The following is a 19,337-nucleotide window of genomic DNA, read 5'->3' as shown; positions in this document are numbered from 1 at the left end:
AAACTGTGAACTGGATTCTTTTAAACACTAAAAGTAAGTACCTGTGACAATGATATTTTTTCGTGGGGGGACTGTAAATATTTCCCTGGATCAAGTTTCCTTTAGCAGCTCAGTAGCATCTTATACAGGAGAGGGGCCCTGTCCAGGCTCTGTGATGCACTGGGCCTTTAAGGACACGGCTCTGGGAAATGGGAGCTGAGATCCTGGGAAGGGGGGCAGGAAAAGCCCCTCTGCCCCACCCCACCCTTATTTTTGCAACCACTGCAGCTGGCTCACCCCATCTGGGGGTGTTTTACCCCCCGCACCCCGGCTCCCACCCCCCTCAGTCCCCCCACATGCCTCTGTCCCAGCCCCAGCACGGCCCGGCTGGCTCCCCCCGCCCCGCACACACCGGGAGCTGGCGGCAGTTTTCCCGGGCCCCAGAGAGGGAATCGCAGCCAGCTCCGCTGGGAGCAGCCCGGGGGTGACGGGGGGGGGGTCTCTCCTACCTTCCCTGCGAGCGGGGTGAACCTACACAAACAGCTCTCGCTCCCAATTCCCTACTTGGGTGTACTGAGCATGCGCACCCGAACTGAGCATGCCCAGTACCCTTCGCTGTAGCCACTGCCCTCTCTCTGCCCTCACTTCTGCCTAGGATTTGCTGCCTCCTCTTTGGAGGAGTTTAAAAGGATTAAGGGGGCAAAGCACAGCGCGGGGCTGTCAGGGTCTGAGCAGGAGACAGTAATTTACTGGCGGGGAGGCTCAAGCTACTGTAGCTAGCAGCAGAAGAGGGGCTGAAGGGGAAAACTCGGGGGTGGGAGCCAGGGTTAAGCAGCGGGGGAGTAGGGTGACCAGATCACTGACAGGAAATATTGGGGGGGCAAAAAACAACAAGAAAAAAAAAGGTTAAAAAAAAAAAGCCATTTTGCAGGTGCCGGGGGAATTAGCAGGCCCCGGCTGTGCCGCGGCCCCGCCCCCCCTCAGGGCCCCGGGCACATGCGGCACGTCCCACCGCCCCGCGGGGCAGGAGCCGCTGGAGCTAGAGGCGCGGGGCTAGGGTGACCAGACGTCCCGATTTTATCGGGACAGTCCCGATATTTCCTTCTTTGTCCCGCGTCCCGACCGATGTTCGGTCGGGACGCGGGACAAAGAAGGAAATTTGCCCTCTGCTCCGGCGCTCACGCCCCCCCAACCCCGACTCCGCCCCCTCCTTCCCCCATTGGATCTCTCAATGGAGGGAGGAGGTTAGGAGGAGGGTCGGGCAACTACCAGGAGCCTGGGAGGGGAAGGGAAAGTTGCCGCGGCCCCGCCGGGAAGGAGCCGCTGGAGCGCAGCCGAGTGGGAGAGGCGCGGGGCTCCCATGCCGGCGGCGGGACGCGCCGCATGTGCCCACAGCGGGCTGGGGAGCGGGAGGCTCTGCAGGGCTGGGAAAAGCCCTGGCTCCTGCCCGTTGCCCAGCCTGGAGCCCCTCAGGAGACCGGCCGCTGCTGTGGAGGCAGCAGCCGGGGCTGGCTCTGGCCCGGGTGGGCAGCGTGGGCCGCCGGAGACACGCGGCGAAGAGAGGCTGCGGGGGCGAGACTTGTCCCAGGCAGGGAGGCCGGCGGACAGGGGCGAGGGGCCAGCCGGGGTCCCCATAAACTTCCCCGCTGCTGACAGGGAGCCCCGCGCCTCTCTTGCTTGGCTGCGCTCCAGCGGCTCGCCCCGCCTGGAAGGAGCCGCTGGAGCGCAGCCGAGCGGGAGAGGCGTGGGGCTCCCTGCCGGCGGCGGGACGCGCTGCATGTGCCCACGGCAGGCTGGGGGGCAGGAGGCTCTGCAGGGCTGGGAAAAGCCCTGGCTCCTGCCCGTTGCCCAGCCTGGAGCCCCACAGGTGACCGGCCACTGCTGTGGCTCGGCTGTGCCAGCCCTGGCCCCTTGCACGCCCGCGCCGTGGCCAGCCCCGGACTTTGTTTCTTGTCCCCCCCCCGCCCTCTTTATCCCTAGCCCCTTCTGCATCGGGGCCAGCTTTTGCCCTGGGGTGGGCAGCACGTGCGCCCGGCGCGGCTGGGGCCTGCTAATGCCCCCCCCCCCGCCCCTGCAAAACTGCTTTTTTTTTTTTTTTTTTGGCTCCGCCGCCATTTTTTTTTGCTCCGCCCCCTCCCCAACCCCCCCCCCCCCCCCTGCGTCCCGATATTTCATCCCTGTGGTCTGGTCACCCTACGCGGGGCTCCGTATCCCGGCAGCGGTGGGGGAGAGCGGCTCAGGGCCACGCGAGTGGCCACGTCAAGTTTATCGGCCCGGGGGGGGGGTACCCCGGCCGGCTCCTCGCCCTGCCCTGTAAGGGGGTAGCATCCGCGACCCTCACCAGCATGTCTCGCTGGCCGCTGCAGGCCAGGTAAGGAGCCGAGTCCCTCCCTCCCCATTCCCCCTGGCTCCTCAGCTGAGCAGCATTCCTCCTCCCTCCAGGCTTGCAGCTGGAATGCCCGCACAAGCCTGGAGGGAGGGGGGTGGTGGCCTGCTTCCAGTTCCTGGAGCTGGTGCGTAGGGGCACCGGGTGGGCAAGGGGGGCTGGCAAGGGGGCTGCTCCCCCACGAGGGCAATGGGGGGCTCAATTGAGGCACCAGGACGAGGGGGGACGGGTGGACGTTACCCCCCCTTCAGGGGCGAGGAGCCGGCCGGGCTCCATCCCGAGCCGATAAACTTTACATCGCCACTCGTGCAGACCCCGAGCCGCTCTCCCCTGCCGGGGTCCAGAGCCCCCCTGCCCGCCTGGTGCCCCTACTCACCGGCTCCAGGAACTGGAAGCCAGCCACCACCCCCTCCCTCCAGGCTTGTACCGGCATCACAGCAACAAGCCTGGGAGGGAGGAGGAATGCCACGTGCTTGGGTAAGAGGTGGGGCCAGGGCGGGGATTTGGGGAGGGAGCCAATGGTGGAAGGAGAGGGCGGAGTCGGGGTGGGCAGGGGCGAGAGCCCTCCAGGGAGGGCAAAATTGCTTGTCTGTCCAGTGTCCCCACCGCAAATCGGGCGGGACGCGGGACAAACAAGCAAATATCGGGACAGCCCCGATAAAATCGGGACGTCTGGTCACCCTAGGGGGGAGACGCTGCCAGACCCCGTGCAGGGACAAAACCCCCACTTAGGGAGTGGTAGAGGGGGAAACAGTGACCCCGTGGGATGAGCCACCCACTGTGCTCGCTAATCTAGGGGTGTGGGGAGTGCAGAGTCTGTTTTCGTTCTGCTCACAGGACGCTGCATGTCAGCCCCGGAGCAGAGGGCGGGTTCCTGGGACTGGGGTGTTAAAGGCACAGGCCTCCAATTCCTAGCCTATCAAAGCTTAATCACCGCAGCTCCTCTCTATCCTATACAAGTGTTGCAGGGCCAGGGCCAGGGCCAGGGCCAAGGCTGCCCGGGGGGGGGACAAGTGGGGCAATTTTCCACAGGGGCCCCCATGAGTATGTCGGAGGCTGCCCCCGCCTCCCCTCTTCAACCAAGCCCCTGTGTCTCAGCACGCCACGTCCGGGAGCGGTCCTGGTGCGCTACACAGCCGTGGCTCCAACGCTGTCCGAGGCCACTCCTGGACGCTGAATCCTCTGGGCAGTCCTGCGCAGGGCTACATTACTGCTCCAGCCAGGAGACTGAATGCGGTGAAATATTGTACAGACACCCCCTCCCCCCCTCAAACTCTGCCTCTCACATTTTGAATATGTAAAAGTGTCTTCTATCAGTTTCTACGTCTATATGAAATCACTCACTGCAGCTCATTTCTCTTATATAACGTGCTGAGTTGCTAACTCCCTCCCAGAGCCCACATATCCACACCCCCTCCTGTACCCCAATCCCCTGCACCAGGTCAGAGCCTGCACCTCTCACTCAAACTCCCCATAGCCTGCAACCCTTCTGCACCCTAACTCCATCCCAGAGCCTGCACCCCAAAAAGGGCTGGAATAACCTTTTGTGGGCCTGGTGCTAAACATATTTGTGAGTCCCCATGGGGGAAATGGGGGAAATGGGGACATGGGGCAGGTGGGCAGAATCCTCAGAGCGACGGGCTGGCCGGGGGCAATGGGAGATGAGATGGGTCATGGCATGGCAGGGACAGCCCCATTCCACCCAGTGCAGTACAATGGCACTGTTTATAAACCGGGAGCTGCCAGACACACACTAGCCAGACCAGCCCTGCGCTCCCATTGTGCTTCTTCCATGCTGCACCATGCTCCCCGCCCCACCCAGCACCCCTCTGACTTCCTAAGCCCAGTGCCACACCACCCAGAGACTCCCACAAACCCCCATGCCCAGTGCCCTCCCAGAGACCACTCCCCCACCCATTCAGAACCCAGCCACAGATCCTCTCACTGCCCAAAACCCCGTAGCTGGAGACCCCCCACAGCCCTCCCACAACTGCACAGTGCCCTGTACCTCCCCGCCAGGAGCCCACCCCCAGATTCCCACACTGCCCAGTTCCCCCCACTGCCACAACTGCACAGTGCCCCGCACAGACCCCCCACACTTCCCAGCATCCGGACACACACAGATGTCCCCAACCCCCACTGCACAGCACCCCCCCCCAGACCCACTAGAGACCTACTCTCTCATACCCTAACCCCCAACCACAATAGCCGGCCCTGATGGGAGGTGACTGTGTCTGCCAGGCTGATCCGGCAGCTCAGCCAGAGCTGGTCCTGGGGCAGGATAACTCTGGCCCCTTGGGGGTGCAATCAGCCAGGCTGGAGCAGGAGCAGAGCCTACCCGGGCCAGGCTCCCTCAGGACCCACATGCCAGGCAGGACCCAGCTGAGCCTCCCCGCCACCCCCCACCGTCCGCTGTGACTGGCTGAGACTGGCCCAGCCTCTGCACCAGTCCAGGGGGCTCTTTCCCTTGGGAGGTAGGTGGGGCCCCACAGGTCCCAGGCAGTGGAGACAGCTCAGAGCTGGAGCAGTGCTGGGGAGTGGGGCAGATCCCCGGGACATGACTCCCGAGATCCCACCCACACCCGTTGGCCGCCTTGGCCAGCAGCCCTGCCGAGCCCACATGGTGGCCCCCAGCTGCTGGGTGATGAGCCCTCTACAGCAGCAGCATAGCCAGGTTCTAACATCAGGGATTTATTGTATTATGTATAGTAAGTGTTTAATATAAAAATCAGGTAGTAGGGTTTAAATGTTATAATAAGAGATTATGCTATTACCATTATCCAGTCAACTTGCACACTACTGTTTTGAATTAGTGATAATTCAGAGAGAGAGAAAGAAAAAAGCTGAATTTAGAGAATAATTATTAATCAGATTCTTGGTTATTCACCAGCCACTTTGCTCCAGTCCATAGCACAAAGCACCATAAACCCAGTAGGATCTGGCCAAGAGAATATTCACCTCAAATTGGTATCTGCTACACTTCCCGCCGCCACTCCCAGTCACCACTATTCAGCAGGGCTGCCGGGGGGGTGGGGGAATTTGCCCCAGGCCCTGGGGGCCCCACAGGCCTCATGTATGTCGGAGGCTCCCCCCGCCTCCGTCTTCCCCCATCCCATCCCCCGGCGTCCTGGATGCGGCGCGCTGAGGGTCTGGGAGAGGGGGTAAGAAACATGGTAAGGGAGGGGCCGGGCACCTCCCCGACCCCATCCCAACCATCACCATCATCCAGCAACAGCCCATTATGTAATTGCAAATGTATACATACCATTAAAGCATGTAATGTTTTTAAATAATGTATTTAGTATTTTTTCAAATTATTACAAATTAATTTTTGAATGTATTTCACTGGTTATTTTTTACATTTCCAAATACATGTTACTGTAGTATTGCAACTTTTATTTATGGAAGGGGCCCCCTAAATTGCTTTGCCCCAAGCCTCCTGAATCCTCTGGGCGGCCCTGCTATTCAGGATATAGCTAAGTGAAAAGGTGGCATGTCTGAAGCATTTAGCAGACCATTGAAAACTAGTATAGAGTTATGTAGCTAGCCCTGAGAACATTCCTTAATTCTGATCACTAGGTCTGCAGCTAGTCAGCAGTGAGACACAGGAGACATAACTCAAACCTTAAAGCACCTTTACCCCTCTTTCCTTCACAAACTGCACTAAGCACAGTTTAGATAGGGTTACCATATTTCAGCAAGCAAAAAAGAGGACAGGAGGAGCCCCGGCCTAGCCCCGCCCCTGCCCCTCCCACTTCCCGCCCCCCCAGAACCCCCAACCCTCCCCCCGTTCCTTGTCCCCTGACTGCCCTCTCCTGGGACCCCTGCCCCTAACTGCCCCCCAGGACTCCACCCCCTATCTAAGCCTCCCTGCCTCTTGTCCCCTGACTGCCCCAACCCTTATCCACACCCCACCCCCAGACAGACCCCTGGGACTCCCACGCCCCATCCAACCACTCCCCACCCCCTGACAGCCCCCCCCAGAACTCCCAACCCATCTAAACCCCTCTGCTCCCTGTCCCCTGACTGCTCCGATCCCTCTCCCCACTCCTGCCCCCTGACAGCTCCCCCCAGAACTCCCAGCCCCCCACCCCCCACTCCTTGTCCCCTGACTGCCCCCTCCTGAGACCCCTGCTCCTAACTGCCCTCCAGAACCCCACCCCCACCTAAGACTCCCTGTTCCTTGTCCCCTAACTGCCCCTTCCTAAGACCCCCCCAACTGCCCCCCAGGACCCTACCCCTTACCTGTACCCTGACTGCCCAAAAGTTTCTCCACTCCCCCCAAAAAGCCCCCCTGAACTCCCGACCCCCCCCCCGTTTCTTGACTGCCCCCTCCAGAACCTCCCTGCCCTTTCTCCTGCCCCCTGGCCCCCTTACCCTGCTGCTCAGAACAGGGTGTTGGGCTCTGTGCAAGCCGGACACGTGGCTGCGCTCCCCAGCACAACACACAACCCGGTCCCTGGCCCTCCACAGTGCTGCCGGAGCCGGGCTGCAGGGGAGAGCTGCCGGCTCAGAATGCAGGGAGGAGCTCCTCTACAGCTGCTCTGGAGTCCAGCCCGGGACTTTCCTGCAGCCCTCCCAGCCGCTCGCTCTGCTCTGCCGGGGGAGGGGGGAAATCCCGGACATTTTGAGTTATTTACAAATTCCCCCCGGACTCTATTTTGAGCACAAAAAGGAGGACATGTCCGGGTAAATCCGGACGAATGGTAACCCTAGTTTAGATACTGTATCTCAGGGGTAGGGTAGGCAACCTATGGCACCCGTGCCGAAGGCGGCATGCAAGCTGATTTTCAGAGGCACTAACACTGCCTTGGTCCTGGCCACCGGTCTCGGGGGGACTCTGCATTTTAATTTAATTTTAAATGAAGCTTCTTAAACATTTTAAAAACCTTATTTACTTTACATACAGTAATAGTTTAGTTATATATTATAGACTTATAGAAAGAGACCTTCTAAAAATGTTAAAATATATTGCTGGCACGTGAAACCTTAAATTAGAGTGAATAAATGAAGACTCGGCACACCACTTCTGAAAGGTTGCCGGCCCCTGCTGTATCTGATCCACAGTATCTGTCACACTTCTGGGTCTCATGGAAATGAGTACACTTTGTGTATAAAAGAGTGCACTAAAGTATTTCTCTCTTAAAAAAAAAAAGTCTCTAACATTCTATCCTAAATTTTTGCACAAAACCAGTGATGTCCATGAGAGGTCTGCACATAGATCAATGCCAGTATATAATAGCCTCCAACTTTTGTACAGCTTTCCAGTGTTTTATAGTGAGACATTCCAGGGCCGCCCAGAGGATTCAGGGGGCCTGGGGCAGGCCAGGTCTGAGATGATGCACATACATTGCTTAAGCAGGTACAGTTTCAGCTGCATAGCCCTCAATTTGTGAATCCCTGAAGAGGATTTAGAAATTGAACATTTATTAAGGATCTAACCCTCCCCCAGAGAGAACAGACATCAGCTCTGCCCAATGACCAGGGGGGATGAGTCTCTCGCAGGTCAGGCAGGTTTCAAACCCTGAAGGTTTAAAGTCTGTTTGTCGTGAAGCATCTTGTCCCGCCTCTATCGGGGGGGTAGGGTGGGGGGGTTGTATTGTTTTTTGAACATCCAAATTAAAGAAATTAAAGGGATAAAGAGGGTGAAAAGAGATTTTTTTCCCCAGCAAACTAGTTGAGAATAGGCCTTTGAAGATCAGAGAAAGCAGTGTGTCAGACATTCTCCAGGTTTTGTCTCACTATCATGGTTGATAAGAGGGAACTGCAAGGGGAGAAATAAATTTCACCCCCTCTACCCGTTATGCCCTCATGCGGGAGCCTAAGGAGATATATGGTGCATGTGCACCCCCAGACAATGCTGTTCAAAAAAAACAAACCTCACTCATAAGGCACATATGCACCTACAGTGGGATTCATACAGACACATACCCGAAGAAGAAACTGAAGTTCCTTTTTAACTTTAGTCATTATACTTTTTATAGATTGTGTCAGAAATAAAGGAAGTGTCCCTCAACTACACATCAAAATATACGTGCAATATGATTTAACTGAACTATGCCTTGCCACGACCAGACATGCCAAACTCTATCACCCAGAATAGTGGCACTCAACCTTTCCAGACTACTGTATCCCTTTCAGGAGTCTGATTTGTCTTGCATACCCCCAAGTTTTACCTCACTTAAAGACTACTTGCTTACAAAATTAGACATAAAATTACAAAAATGTCACAGCACACTATTATTGAGAAATTGCTTACTTTCTCATTTTACCATATAATTCTAAAGTAAATCAATTGGAATATAAATATTGTACTTATTTTTCAGTGTATAGCATATAAATAAGTATAAGCAACTCACTATCTGTATGAAATTTTAGTTTGTACTTACTTTGCTACTGCTTTCTGTAGCCTGTTTTAGAACTAGGCAAATATCTAGATGATTTAATGTACCCCCTGGAAGACCTCTGCATACCCCCAGTGATATGTGCACTCCTGGTTGAGAGCCAGTGCCCTAACACACCACAAATATTGTATGTCTTTCTACCACTATATGAAGAGACCATGATAATATGGCAAATTTTAGCACCACCCTGTGACGAACTGGGACTGTTCTTACTGTGGTGTGTGAATGCTGACAGGGGAGTGTGACTAGGATGGTCTGCATCGGGGGATGGGAGCCGGCCCAAGGGAACATACCTGAGCTTGTAACATGAGAACCCAGGAGGGGGTTGGAGGTCAGATGACTCCGGGGCCCGGGAAACTGAACAAAGGCTGTGGGAGGGGTCGCCGAAGCCAGAGTGCTGGAAGCAGGCTGGAAGGAGGCTGGAGAGATGGCTGGGAGGCAGAGATGGCTCTGACCCCCCAAGGGGGGTGGGCTGGCATGCCCTGGGACCCCAAGCTGGACCTAACTGAGGGGGGCCCTGTTGTCTGTGCCTGCAAGACCTGTCTTGGACTGTATTCCTGTCATCCAAATAAACCTTCCGCTTTACTGGCTGGCTGAGAGTCATGGTGAATCGCAGGAAGCCGGGGGTGCAGGGCCCTGAGTCCCCCAATACTCCGTGACAACTGGTGGCAGCGGTGGGATCTACTGCACCCCGTGGACGGCGCTTCCTGCAGTAAGTGACTGGGGAGCAGTAAAACGAAGGGGGATTGACGGGGACCAGGCCTGCTGAAGAGTGGGAGAGAGACGGTTATTACCCCTGGGAGTGTGTGACCAGCGAGAAGGACTTTTGCAGTAACAGGGTCCCCCGGGGGGATCGCAGCGAGTGGTCCCAGGGGCGGAGGAGTCTGCAGCTCGACCCTGGCAGAGAGGTGGTGACCTCAAGAAGGGCTGGCACACTAGGGGTCCCCCTGGGAACTGTGGGGAGCTGTGAGCACACAGGCCGGTGAGTGGCCAGCAGGAAGATGTATGCCAAGCGGCTTAAGAGCGACCTGGTGGAGCTGTGCAAGCAGAGGCGGCTGCGCATTGGGAGGCTCACCAAAGAACAGCTCATTGCCCAGCTAGAGGCGGAAGATCGCGCGAATGAACCGATCCCTGTGTCTCAGGGAAGCAGCCTGGCAAATGCAGCGCAGGCACCAGTGTCTGTCCCAGCTGGGAGTGGTCAGCCGGCTGCTGAGGGCTTCCCGAGACCCCTCCTTCCTATGCCTAGGGGAAGGGTGGGGAGGAGCCCAGCAAATACCGAAGGCGCCGTGGCCCCCCCGGCCAGCAGGGGACCCTCCCGGCGAAGCTCGCCGGCCAGCAGAGGATCCTCCCGGCGACGTTCGGCATCCGGGGAGCGGAATTGGCTGGAATGGGAGAAAGAGCTAAAACTGAGAGAGCTGGAGGATCGTGAACAACAGAGACAGCATGAAGAGAGACAGCGTCAGCATGAACGGGAGGAGAAAGAGAGACAGAGACAGGAGAATGAGAGACAGCATCAGCGTGAACTGGAACTGGTGAGATTGAAGGGCAGTGAACCCCCGGCTGCACGGAGTATTGGGGGACCCAGGACTGCACGGAGCTTTGATAAGTGCATCATGGCCCCATACAAGGAGGGGGAGGACATGGATGACTTCCTGGAGGCCTTTGAGACGGCCTGCGAGCTGCACCGGGTTGATCCCGCGGACAGACTCCGGGTCCTTACCCCCTTACTGGACCCCAAATCCGTGGCATTGTACCGCCAACTGGGAGAGGCAGAGAAAGGGGACTACGAACTATTCAAAAAGGCCCTGCTACGTGAGTTTGGGCTGACTCCTGAGATGTACCGGGGAAGGTTCCGGAGTCAAGATAAAACCCCTGAGATCTCATATCTGCAACTAGCCGTCCGCATGGAAAGATACGCCAGCAAGTGGGCTGGTGGGGCCCAGACGAAGGAGGACCTGATTAAACTGCTGGTACTGGAGCAACTGTATGAGCGGTGCCCATCCGACCTGAGGCTGTGGTTGGTGGACAGAAAGCCAGAGAACCCGCGACACGCCGGGCAGCTGGCTGATGAGTTTGTAAAGAGCCGGTCAGGGGGTGGCAGGGAGGAGCCCCAAAGGAACAGGCCCGCTGTGATGCAGAGAGAGAGTCACCCTGGGACCTCCCAAAGAGGGAATATGGGGAATCCCCTCCCACGGGGAATGCCCAGCGTCAGGGACAACCGACCGGCTCGAGGGGACCCACAGGACATGAGCTGCTATTACTGCGGCCGAAGAGGCCACGTTCGGGCCCAGTGCCCCAAGCTCAAGGACAGACTGAGCAGACCGAACCCGCATAGGGTTAACTTGGTAGAGGCCCAGACGGACGAGGGGCAGGCTTCTCACGCAAGAGGGGCTGGCAGCTTATCAACTGCTCAAGAGAGAGAAGGGCCCCAGGCCAGCTCCTCTAGGGGGCTGGATGCCCCAGACTCAGGGTTTTTGGTTTATACGGTGGGCGCGGGGCTGTCCCTCCGGAGAGAGTACCTTGTTCCCCTGGAGGTGGATGGGAGGAAGGTCAATGGATACTGGGATACGGGCGCAGAGGTGACGCTGGCCCGGCCCGAGGTGGTGGCCCCAGATCAGGTGGTACCCAACTCCTACCTGACCCTGACGGGGGTGGGCGGAACACCAGTCAAAGTGCCCGTGGCAAGGGTACACCTGAAGTGGGGGGCCAAGGAGGGCCCCAAGGATGTGGGGGTACACCCGTATTTGCCCACTGAGGTATTAATGGGGGGGGACCTGGAGAACTGGCCAAGCAACCCCCAAAAGGCACTGATTGTGACCCGCAGTCAGAGCCGGCGAGGGGCCCTGCGCCCTGGCCTTGGGGGGGGTGCCTGGCCTGAGGCGCAGGACCCTAACCTGGTGGGGAGGGAACGCCCAGGGACGCGGCTCAGGGAGGCTGCAGCTTCGGACCCAGCGGGCGAGAAAGAGCAGGTGGCCATCCCTGTCCCAGCTGCTGAGTTCCAGGCCGAGTTACAGAGAGACCCCTCCTTGCGGAAGATAAGGGACCTGGCCGACCTCAATGCGGTACAGACCATGGAACGAGGTGGCCGGAAAAGGTTCCTGTGGGAGAAGGGGTTCCTGTACCGAGAATGGGCTCCCCCAGGGAAAATGGAGTCAGGGGGGATCAGGAGGCAGCTGGTGGTACCCCAGAAGTATCGCCGCCAGCTGCTGTGCCGGGCCCATGACATTCCCCTCTCAGGGCACCAGGGAACCTGGCGTACCCAGCAGAGGCTGCTACGGAGCTTTTACTGGCCTGGGGTCTTTGTTACTGTCCGACAGTACTGCCGATCCTGTGACCCCTGTCAGAGGGGGAGGAAGGCCTGGGACAAGGGGAAAACAGCTTTAGGACCCTTGCCCAGCATAGAGGATCCTTTCCAGAGGGTGGCCAAGGTTAAAAGGGCGGCTCTAAACCAAGAGAGCCCAAAGCACAGACCTCCAGACTGGAGCGCTGGGAGAAGACCACAGCCCAGTTGGAACCCCAGAGGTATGGAGGTGGGAAAAGGGCACAGGCCGCATAAACCTTCCCACCTGCGAACTGCGAGTGCCATCAAGCACCCCCGACCTAAGGGGGCGCGTGGAACGGAAGGGGCCTGGTGTAACTCCCACCAAGGAACTGGAGGGATGCGGGGGCATCCATGGGAACGGGGGTAGGTTCGAACTTCCCCAGGTCACTGGCTAAAGTGACCCCGCTCAGTTCGGTCTCGAAGGGGGGAGAGATGTGACGAACTGGGACTGTTCTTACTGTGGTGTGTGAATGCTGACAGGGGAGTGTGACTAGGATGGTCTGCATCGGGGGATGGGAGCCGGCCCAAGGGAACATACCTGAGCTTGTAACATGAGAACCCAGGAGGGGGTTGGAGGTCAGATGACTCCGGGGCCCGGGAAACTGAACAAAGGCTGTGGGAGGGGTCGCCGAAGCCAGAGTGCTGGAAGCAGGCTGGAAGGAGGCTGGAGAGATGGCTGGGAGGCAGAGATGGCTCTGACCCCCCAAGGGGGGTGGGCTGGCATGCCCTGGGACCCCAAGCTGGACCTAACTGAGGGGGGCCCTGTTGTCTGTGCCTGCAAGACCTGTCTTGGACTGTATTCCTGTCATCCAAATAAACCTTCCGCTTTACTGGCTGGCTGAGAGTCATGGTGAATCGCAGGAAGCCGGGGGTGCAGGGCCCTGAGTCCCCCAATACTCCGTGACACACCCAAAGTTGAAAGCTCGCAGAAGAATAAACTTTCCTGCCAAAAGAATCAAGTCTCTTGGTGTCTTTGTCCTTGGGGGTGGGTGCAGGCTGGCCATGCCATTCCCGATGGTTAACTGACTCCACCACCAGGGAGTTAGGTGCCGGGTTGGAGTACAGGTAGTCATGTCCCTTAGCCGGAACAAAGTACTTTTTTTCTGCTTTCTTGGAGATGGGCACCAAGGAAGCTGGGGTCTGCCACAGGGCAGTCGATATGTTGGCCACACCCTGGTGAAGGGGTAAGGCCACACGGCCTGGTGTCAAGGAGGACAGAACATTGAAAAGGGTGTCCAATGGCTCCTCCATCTCCTCAGCCTGGAGTTGGAGATTCGAGGCTACCCTTTTGAGGAGCTCCTGGTGAACTTTAAAGACCTCTTGTACAATGGACGGAGGTGCTGCTATGGTCTCCTCCGGTGCCGGCGAGGGGGCTGTCCGGCTACCAGGGCGTCAGGAGGTGCCGCTGGTTTGACTCCCAAGACCGAGTCTGGGCCCGGTGCTGCCGGTTCAGTGCCTGTCGACTTCTGACTCTGTCGGGGGGGGACACCGAATGGGTCTGGGACGCCCCGGTTACCGAGCGGGGTCTCGCCTGGGCAGGCAATTGCGGCCACGGTGCTCATTGACACCATTAGCCCTGCCACGGTGCCCCTTGCCACTGACTGGCTTGTGTGCCGAGCGGTGCAGGCTGCTCTTGGGGCCTGGAGCTGCTCGGGGACGGGTGGCTGGGTGCCATGCGAGGTCGCCGTTGACCGCACGGTGTCATAGGAGCGACAGGAGCATCTACGGTCGTGCTGGTGCCGACCTCGAGATCTGGACCTCGATGACGATGGGGAGCGGTACTCGACCGAAGTGCTGCTCTCATAGTCGTCCCAACGATCGTAGCTTCGACGCTTCGGTGCCGGTAACGTCCGAGGAGAGCTCCATCTATGGTGTCTAGCGGAGCGGGCACTCGAGCCCGAGCGTCCATAATGATAGCATTAGAATCTACTCCTGTAGCTCCTATCCAAAGAGGAGCATCGACGCCGCTTGTCTCGGTGCCTGTGCTCCCGATGGGGAGTGGAGAACCTTCGAGGCTCCCGCGCAGGTGAATCAGCCAGTCTGATCGGAGTGGAGGACTGATGCGAGCTATATGAGGACCTCGGCGAACAGGGCGCACAGTCCTTGGAGTGCGGGCTGTCTCTTGCTGGGGAGGGCTGGTGTGCTCTCAATGGCCACTTCCCTCAGGTCCGGGGGCCCATCTCGGGTGGCGCATCCGGTACCGGGAGGGAAAGGATGTCATGTGCGGCCTGTGGAGCCTCCGGCATCGACGGCATTCTCACCGTGGGAGAGGCATGCGTGGACGTGACCAGACTACTCCACTCGGTGGGATCAGATGTCTGGGTCCCGGGGGGGATCATGGGCTGCCCAACTCAAGTCCGGCCTCAACCCTGTCCTTTTGTCGGCGCTGCTGAGTCTTCCCTTGCTTCGTAGCAGGTGAGCGGTGCCCACTGGAACAAGGCGCCTCGCTCCGCACCGAGGATGAGGCACCTGGTGCTGAGTCCGATCGGCATGCCAGTGCCGGGGCCAACACAGATTCCATCAGCAGGGCCCGGAACCGGATATCTCTCTCAGATTTCGTTTGAGGCTTGAACGACCGACAGATCTTAGAGAGATTGGTTACGTGAGTCTCGCCCAAGCAGCGAAGACACTGAGTGTGCGGGTCGCTTCTTGGCATAGAACTGCGACAGGAGTCACACGACTTGAAGCCTGGGGCATGGGGTATGCCTCGCACCAGGCAACAAACTAAAGAAGTTATCCAATTAAAGGGAAGCTGAGTACTGGAAGGGCTACAGCCAGGCTGGAGCACAAAGTTCCGACTACCTTCACTGGTGGCAAGAAGGAACTGAGGGTGGGGGAAGTGCGCAGCTCCCCTTATAGTGTGCTATAGAGGCGCCACTCCAGGGGTCACAGCGGTGCTCCCCCACTACGGGTACTGCTAAGGTGTAAGCAGAGTCAGGATGAGCTCTACCCTGACATCTGGTGGTGAATTATGGCAAGTGTGGAAAAGAACTTCAGGGGCTGATCTTGTTTGCATAGGCACACCCACTTGCCTGGCATGAAACAACAGCAGCTCAAAGTGGTTACTTTGGCTGGTGTGGGATCCCCAGTTTTCTCTGTTATTGGGGCAGGAAGAATAAAGTTTTGTTACCCTGATTCTGTGAATCAAGGCCAGTGGAACTGTTGTATGACAGAGGGACTGAGTGAGTCCTTCACCATTACCTAAGTAGCACTTGCTTGACAAGGGGCATGGGTTACAACCCCCCCCCCCCCCCAGTGAATGGAGAGAGGATGGGGATAGGCATTTGTACCTGGTGGTATGGGTGCCCTCTGAGGGCTTGACACACCAATTGCACTTCCTCCTCTCTCCACTGTTGAATGTCAGAGCTAACTTTGATTCCATTAGGAGTCTAGTTACAGACTGCTGAGCTGAATTCACTTTGGGTCAATGGTGCACTAGCACTGGGGCTCCCCAATTTATTAAGAACTGAGATGACTGAGTGCTGTGTTAACTAGTTGGGGAGCCTGAAGCTATATTGCTGAGCAGTTTGTGGGGATGACTGGAGGAGCAGTGGGCGGCGCAGGGCTGGTTGGAGCGGCCCAAGGAACGGCGAGTGGAGCTGTTTGCAGGGACGGCAAGAGTGGCTCACAGGTCGGTGAGCGGAGCAGCTTCTAGAGCGGAGCAGTTTGTGGGACGGCAGGAAGTGGACTGGCTCGTGGTGAAGGCTGTGGTGGAACCCCACGGACAGACAGACGGCCGGCCTCGGATCACGTAAGGTGCCCCTTAACACCCTGCATGCCCCCCCCTTTTGCTCTGGGGCTACACTGACCAGGAGGTGGTTGCTGGACCCAAGCGACTTTGGGGGTATTGGACTTTGGGGACTCTGGGTGATTTTTGGGTTGCTGGATTCAAGAACCCAAAGGGAAAGGACACAGCCCAATTTGCTGGGGTGGGTTTTTTGCTCATGGTTTGTGTTATGAATCCTGTTTGTGGTGTTTTTCCAATTTAATGCTGATGTCGTTTACCTCATGTTATTAAACATTTTCTGTCACACTCAGACTCCGTGCTTGCGAGAGGGGAAGTATTGCCTCTTAGAGGCACCCAGGGGGTGGTATGTAATTGTCCCAGGTCACTGGGTGGGGGCTCAAGCCGGTTTTGCATTGTGTTATTGAAACGGAACCCCTAGATACAGAACCCGGCCCTTGTTGCTGCCAACTTAGATGGGCAGAAGGGTACACGGAGTTGCATGCGATGCTAGGGGGTGCAGCCACCACTACCCCAACCGTGTGCTTTGACTCCGTCAATGGAGAAACAAGCAACAGGGAAGCGGGTTCGAGGTACGAGGAAAATGATGATGAAGGCAATGAAGAGAGCTCACAGCAAGTAAGCAGAGAAACCGGTTTCCCCAACAGCCAGGATATGTTTATCATCCTGGACCTGGAACCAGTAACCCCCGAACTCACCCAGACTCTGAGGGCACACAAGGGACCTCTGGTGAGTGTACCTTTGTAAATATTACACAGGGTTTAAAAGCAAGCGTGTTTAATGATTAATGATTAATTTGCCCTGGCAATCACGGCCAGTACAGCTACTGGAAAAGTCTGTTAACGTGTATGGGGATGGAGTGGAAATCCTCCAGGGACATCTCCAGAAAGCTCTCCTTCATGTACTCCCAAAGCCTTTGCAAAAGGTTTCTGGGGAGGGTTGCCTTATGCCGTCCGCCATGGTAGGACACTTTACCACGCCAGGCCAGTAGCACGTAGTCTGGAATCATTGCATAACAAAGCATGGCAGCGTATGGTCCCGGTGTTTGCTAGCATGCAGACAACATCCATTCCTTATTTCACTTTGTTATCCTCAGGAGAGTGATGTCATTCACGGTCACCTGTTTGAAATGGGGTGATTTTATTAAGGGACATTCAGAGGTGCCCATTCCTGCTCGGCTGAATAGAAATGTTCCCCCCTGTTAGCCACACGGTTTGGGGAAGGGGTGAAGTGATCAGCCCAGAGAATTGGGTGTGTGTGTGTGGGGGGGGGGAGTTGGGTTTGTGCTGCATGTTAACCCGGAAACCCCAGCCCCTCCTTTTACACTGCAAACTCATTTTAAATGGACAACCCGATGGGTCCTTGGTATGGGAAATGAGGGCGCTGCTGTTTGAAACCATTCCCACATGTTAAGAAGGTTAAAAAAGCCAAAAGACTGTGGCTTACCATGGCTGCCTGCAAGCCGAATTCTGTTGCCTGGCACTGCGTGAGTGATCTCTCACATGAAACCGGCAGGCCCTCAATATAAGAGGAAAAATGCAACCTTGTAACGAAAGCACATGTGCTCTGTAATGTGAACAGCAAAATTTAACGTGAAAGAGTGTACCCATTGTTCTCTAAAATGTCTTTTTTAACCTCTCTTCTCCTCCACCAGCTGCAAATGTTTCTCCTTCACAGAGGCTAGTGAAGATTAGAAGGAGAAAACAGCGGACTCAGGATGATATGTTCACGGAGCTCCAGATGTCCTCCCACGCTGAAAGAGCACAGCAGAATGCGTGGAGGCAGTCAATGTCAGAGTGCAAAAAAGCACAGTATGAACGAGAGGAGAGGTGGCGGGCTGAATTGTGGGCTGAACAGAGTAAGTGGTGGGCTGAAGATGATAGGTGGTGTCAGCTTGCAGACAGAAGGCAAGAGTCAATGCTCCGGCTGCTGGAGCATCAAACTGATATGCTCCAGCGTATGGTTGAGCTGCTGGAAAGGTAGCAGGAGCAGAGACCTGCTACAGCCCCTCTGTAACCAACAGCCCTCCTCCCCAAGTCCCATTGCCTCCTCACCCAGACGCCCAAGAACACGGTGGGGAGGCCTTCGGCCACCCAGTCACTCCACCCCAGATGATTTCCCGAGCATCAGAAGGCTGGCCTTCAATAAGTGTTAAAGTTTTAAAGTTTGAACTGCAGTGTGTCCTTTTCCTTCCCTCCTCCCCCACCCATCCCGGGCTACCTTGGCAATTATCCCCTAGTTGTGTGAGGAATTAATAAAGAATGCACGAATGAGAAGTAACAATGACTTTATTGCCTCTGCAAGCGGTGCTTGAAGGGGTGAGGGGAGGGTGGGGTGGTTGGTTTACAGGAAGTAGAGTGAACCAGGGGCGGGGCGGAGGGTTCATCAAGGAGAAACAAACAGAAGTTTCACACCGTAGCCTGGCCAGTCACAAAAATGGTTTTCAAAGCTTCCTGATGCGCACCGCACCCTGCTGTACTCTTCTAACCGCCCTGGTGTCTGGCTGCGTGTAATCAGCGGCCAGGCGATTTGCCTCAACCACCCATCCTGCCAAATGTCTCCCCCTTACTCTCACAGATATTTTGGAGTGCACAGCAAGCGGCAATAACAATGGGGATATTGGTTTTGCTGTGGTCTATCTGAGTCAGTAAGCTGCACCAGCGTGCTTTTAAACGTCCAAATGCACATTCCACCACCATTCGGCACTTGCTCAGCCTATAGTTGGACAGGTCCTGACTACTGTCCAGGCTGCCGGTGAACGGCTTCATGAGCCATGGCATTAAGGGTTAGGCTGGGTCCCCAAGGATAACGATAGGCATTTCAACATCCCCAATGGTTATTTTCTGGTCCGGGAAGAAAGTCCCTTCCTCCAGCTTTCGAAACAGACCAGAGTGCCTGAAGATGCGAGCATCATGTACCTTTCCCGGCCATCCCACATTGATGTTGGTGAAACATCTCTTGTGATTCACCAGGGCTTGCAGCAGCATTGAAAAATACCCCTTGCGGTTTATGTACTCGGTGGCTTGGTGCTCCAGTGACAAGATAGGGATATGGGTTCCGTCTATCGCCCCACCACAGTTTGGGAATCCCATTGCAGCAAAGCCATCTGCTATGACCTGCATGTTTCCCAAAGTCATTACCCTTGATATCACCAGGTCTTTCATTGCCCTGGCAACTTGGATCACAGCAGCCCCCACAATAGATTTGCCCACTCCAAATTGATTCCCGACTGACCGGTAGCTGTCTGGCATTGCAAGCTTCCACAGGGCTATCGCCACTTACTTCTCAACTGTGAGGGCTGCTCTCATCCTGGTGTTCTGGTGCTTCAGGGCAGGGGAAAGCAAGTCACAAAGTTCCATGAAAGTGCCCTTACGCATGCGAAAGTTTCGCAGCCACTGGGAATTGTCCCACACATGCAACACGATGCGGTCCCACCAGTCTGTGCTTGTTTCCTGGGCCCAGAATCGGCGTTCCACACCATGAACCTGCCCCAGTAACACC

General features: G+C 56.7%; 1 protein-coding gene across 6 annotated transcripts in view; it reads right to left on the bottom strand.

The window, feature by feature from the left end:
- Positions 1-19,337, bottom strand: part of LOC101953026 (zinc finger protein 850-like) — a 40,777-nt gene that overhangs the window by 18,568 nt on the left and 2,872 nt on the right. For 2 of the 6 annotated variants that reach the window (XM_065564773.1, XM_065564780.1), the window contains exon 1: positions 489-638. The exons of 1 other annotated variant lie outside the window; for it this stretch is intronic. The gene's annotated coding sequence lies outside the window, so the exon portion shown is untranslated. Of the gene's footprint in view, positions 1-41; positions 460-488; positions 639-19,337 lie in introns of those variants that run through there. 3 more of the 6 variants (XM_065564779.1, XM_065564775.1, XM_065564776.1) reach the window with 3 other exon arrangements.

This window comes from Chrysemys picta, chromosome 12 (genome assembly GCF_011386835.1).
Source record: "Chrysemys picta bellii isolate R12L10 chromosome 12, ASM1138683v2, whole genome shotgun sequence".
Classification (NCBI taxonomy): domain Eukaryota; kingdom Metazoa; phylum Chordata; order Testudines; family Emydidae; genus Chrysemys; species Chrysemys picta.
Note: the sequence above shows the minus strand (reverse complement) of the source record. Positions and strands in the feature narration are given on the sequence as shown.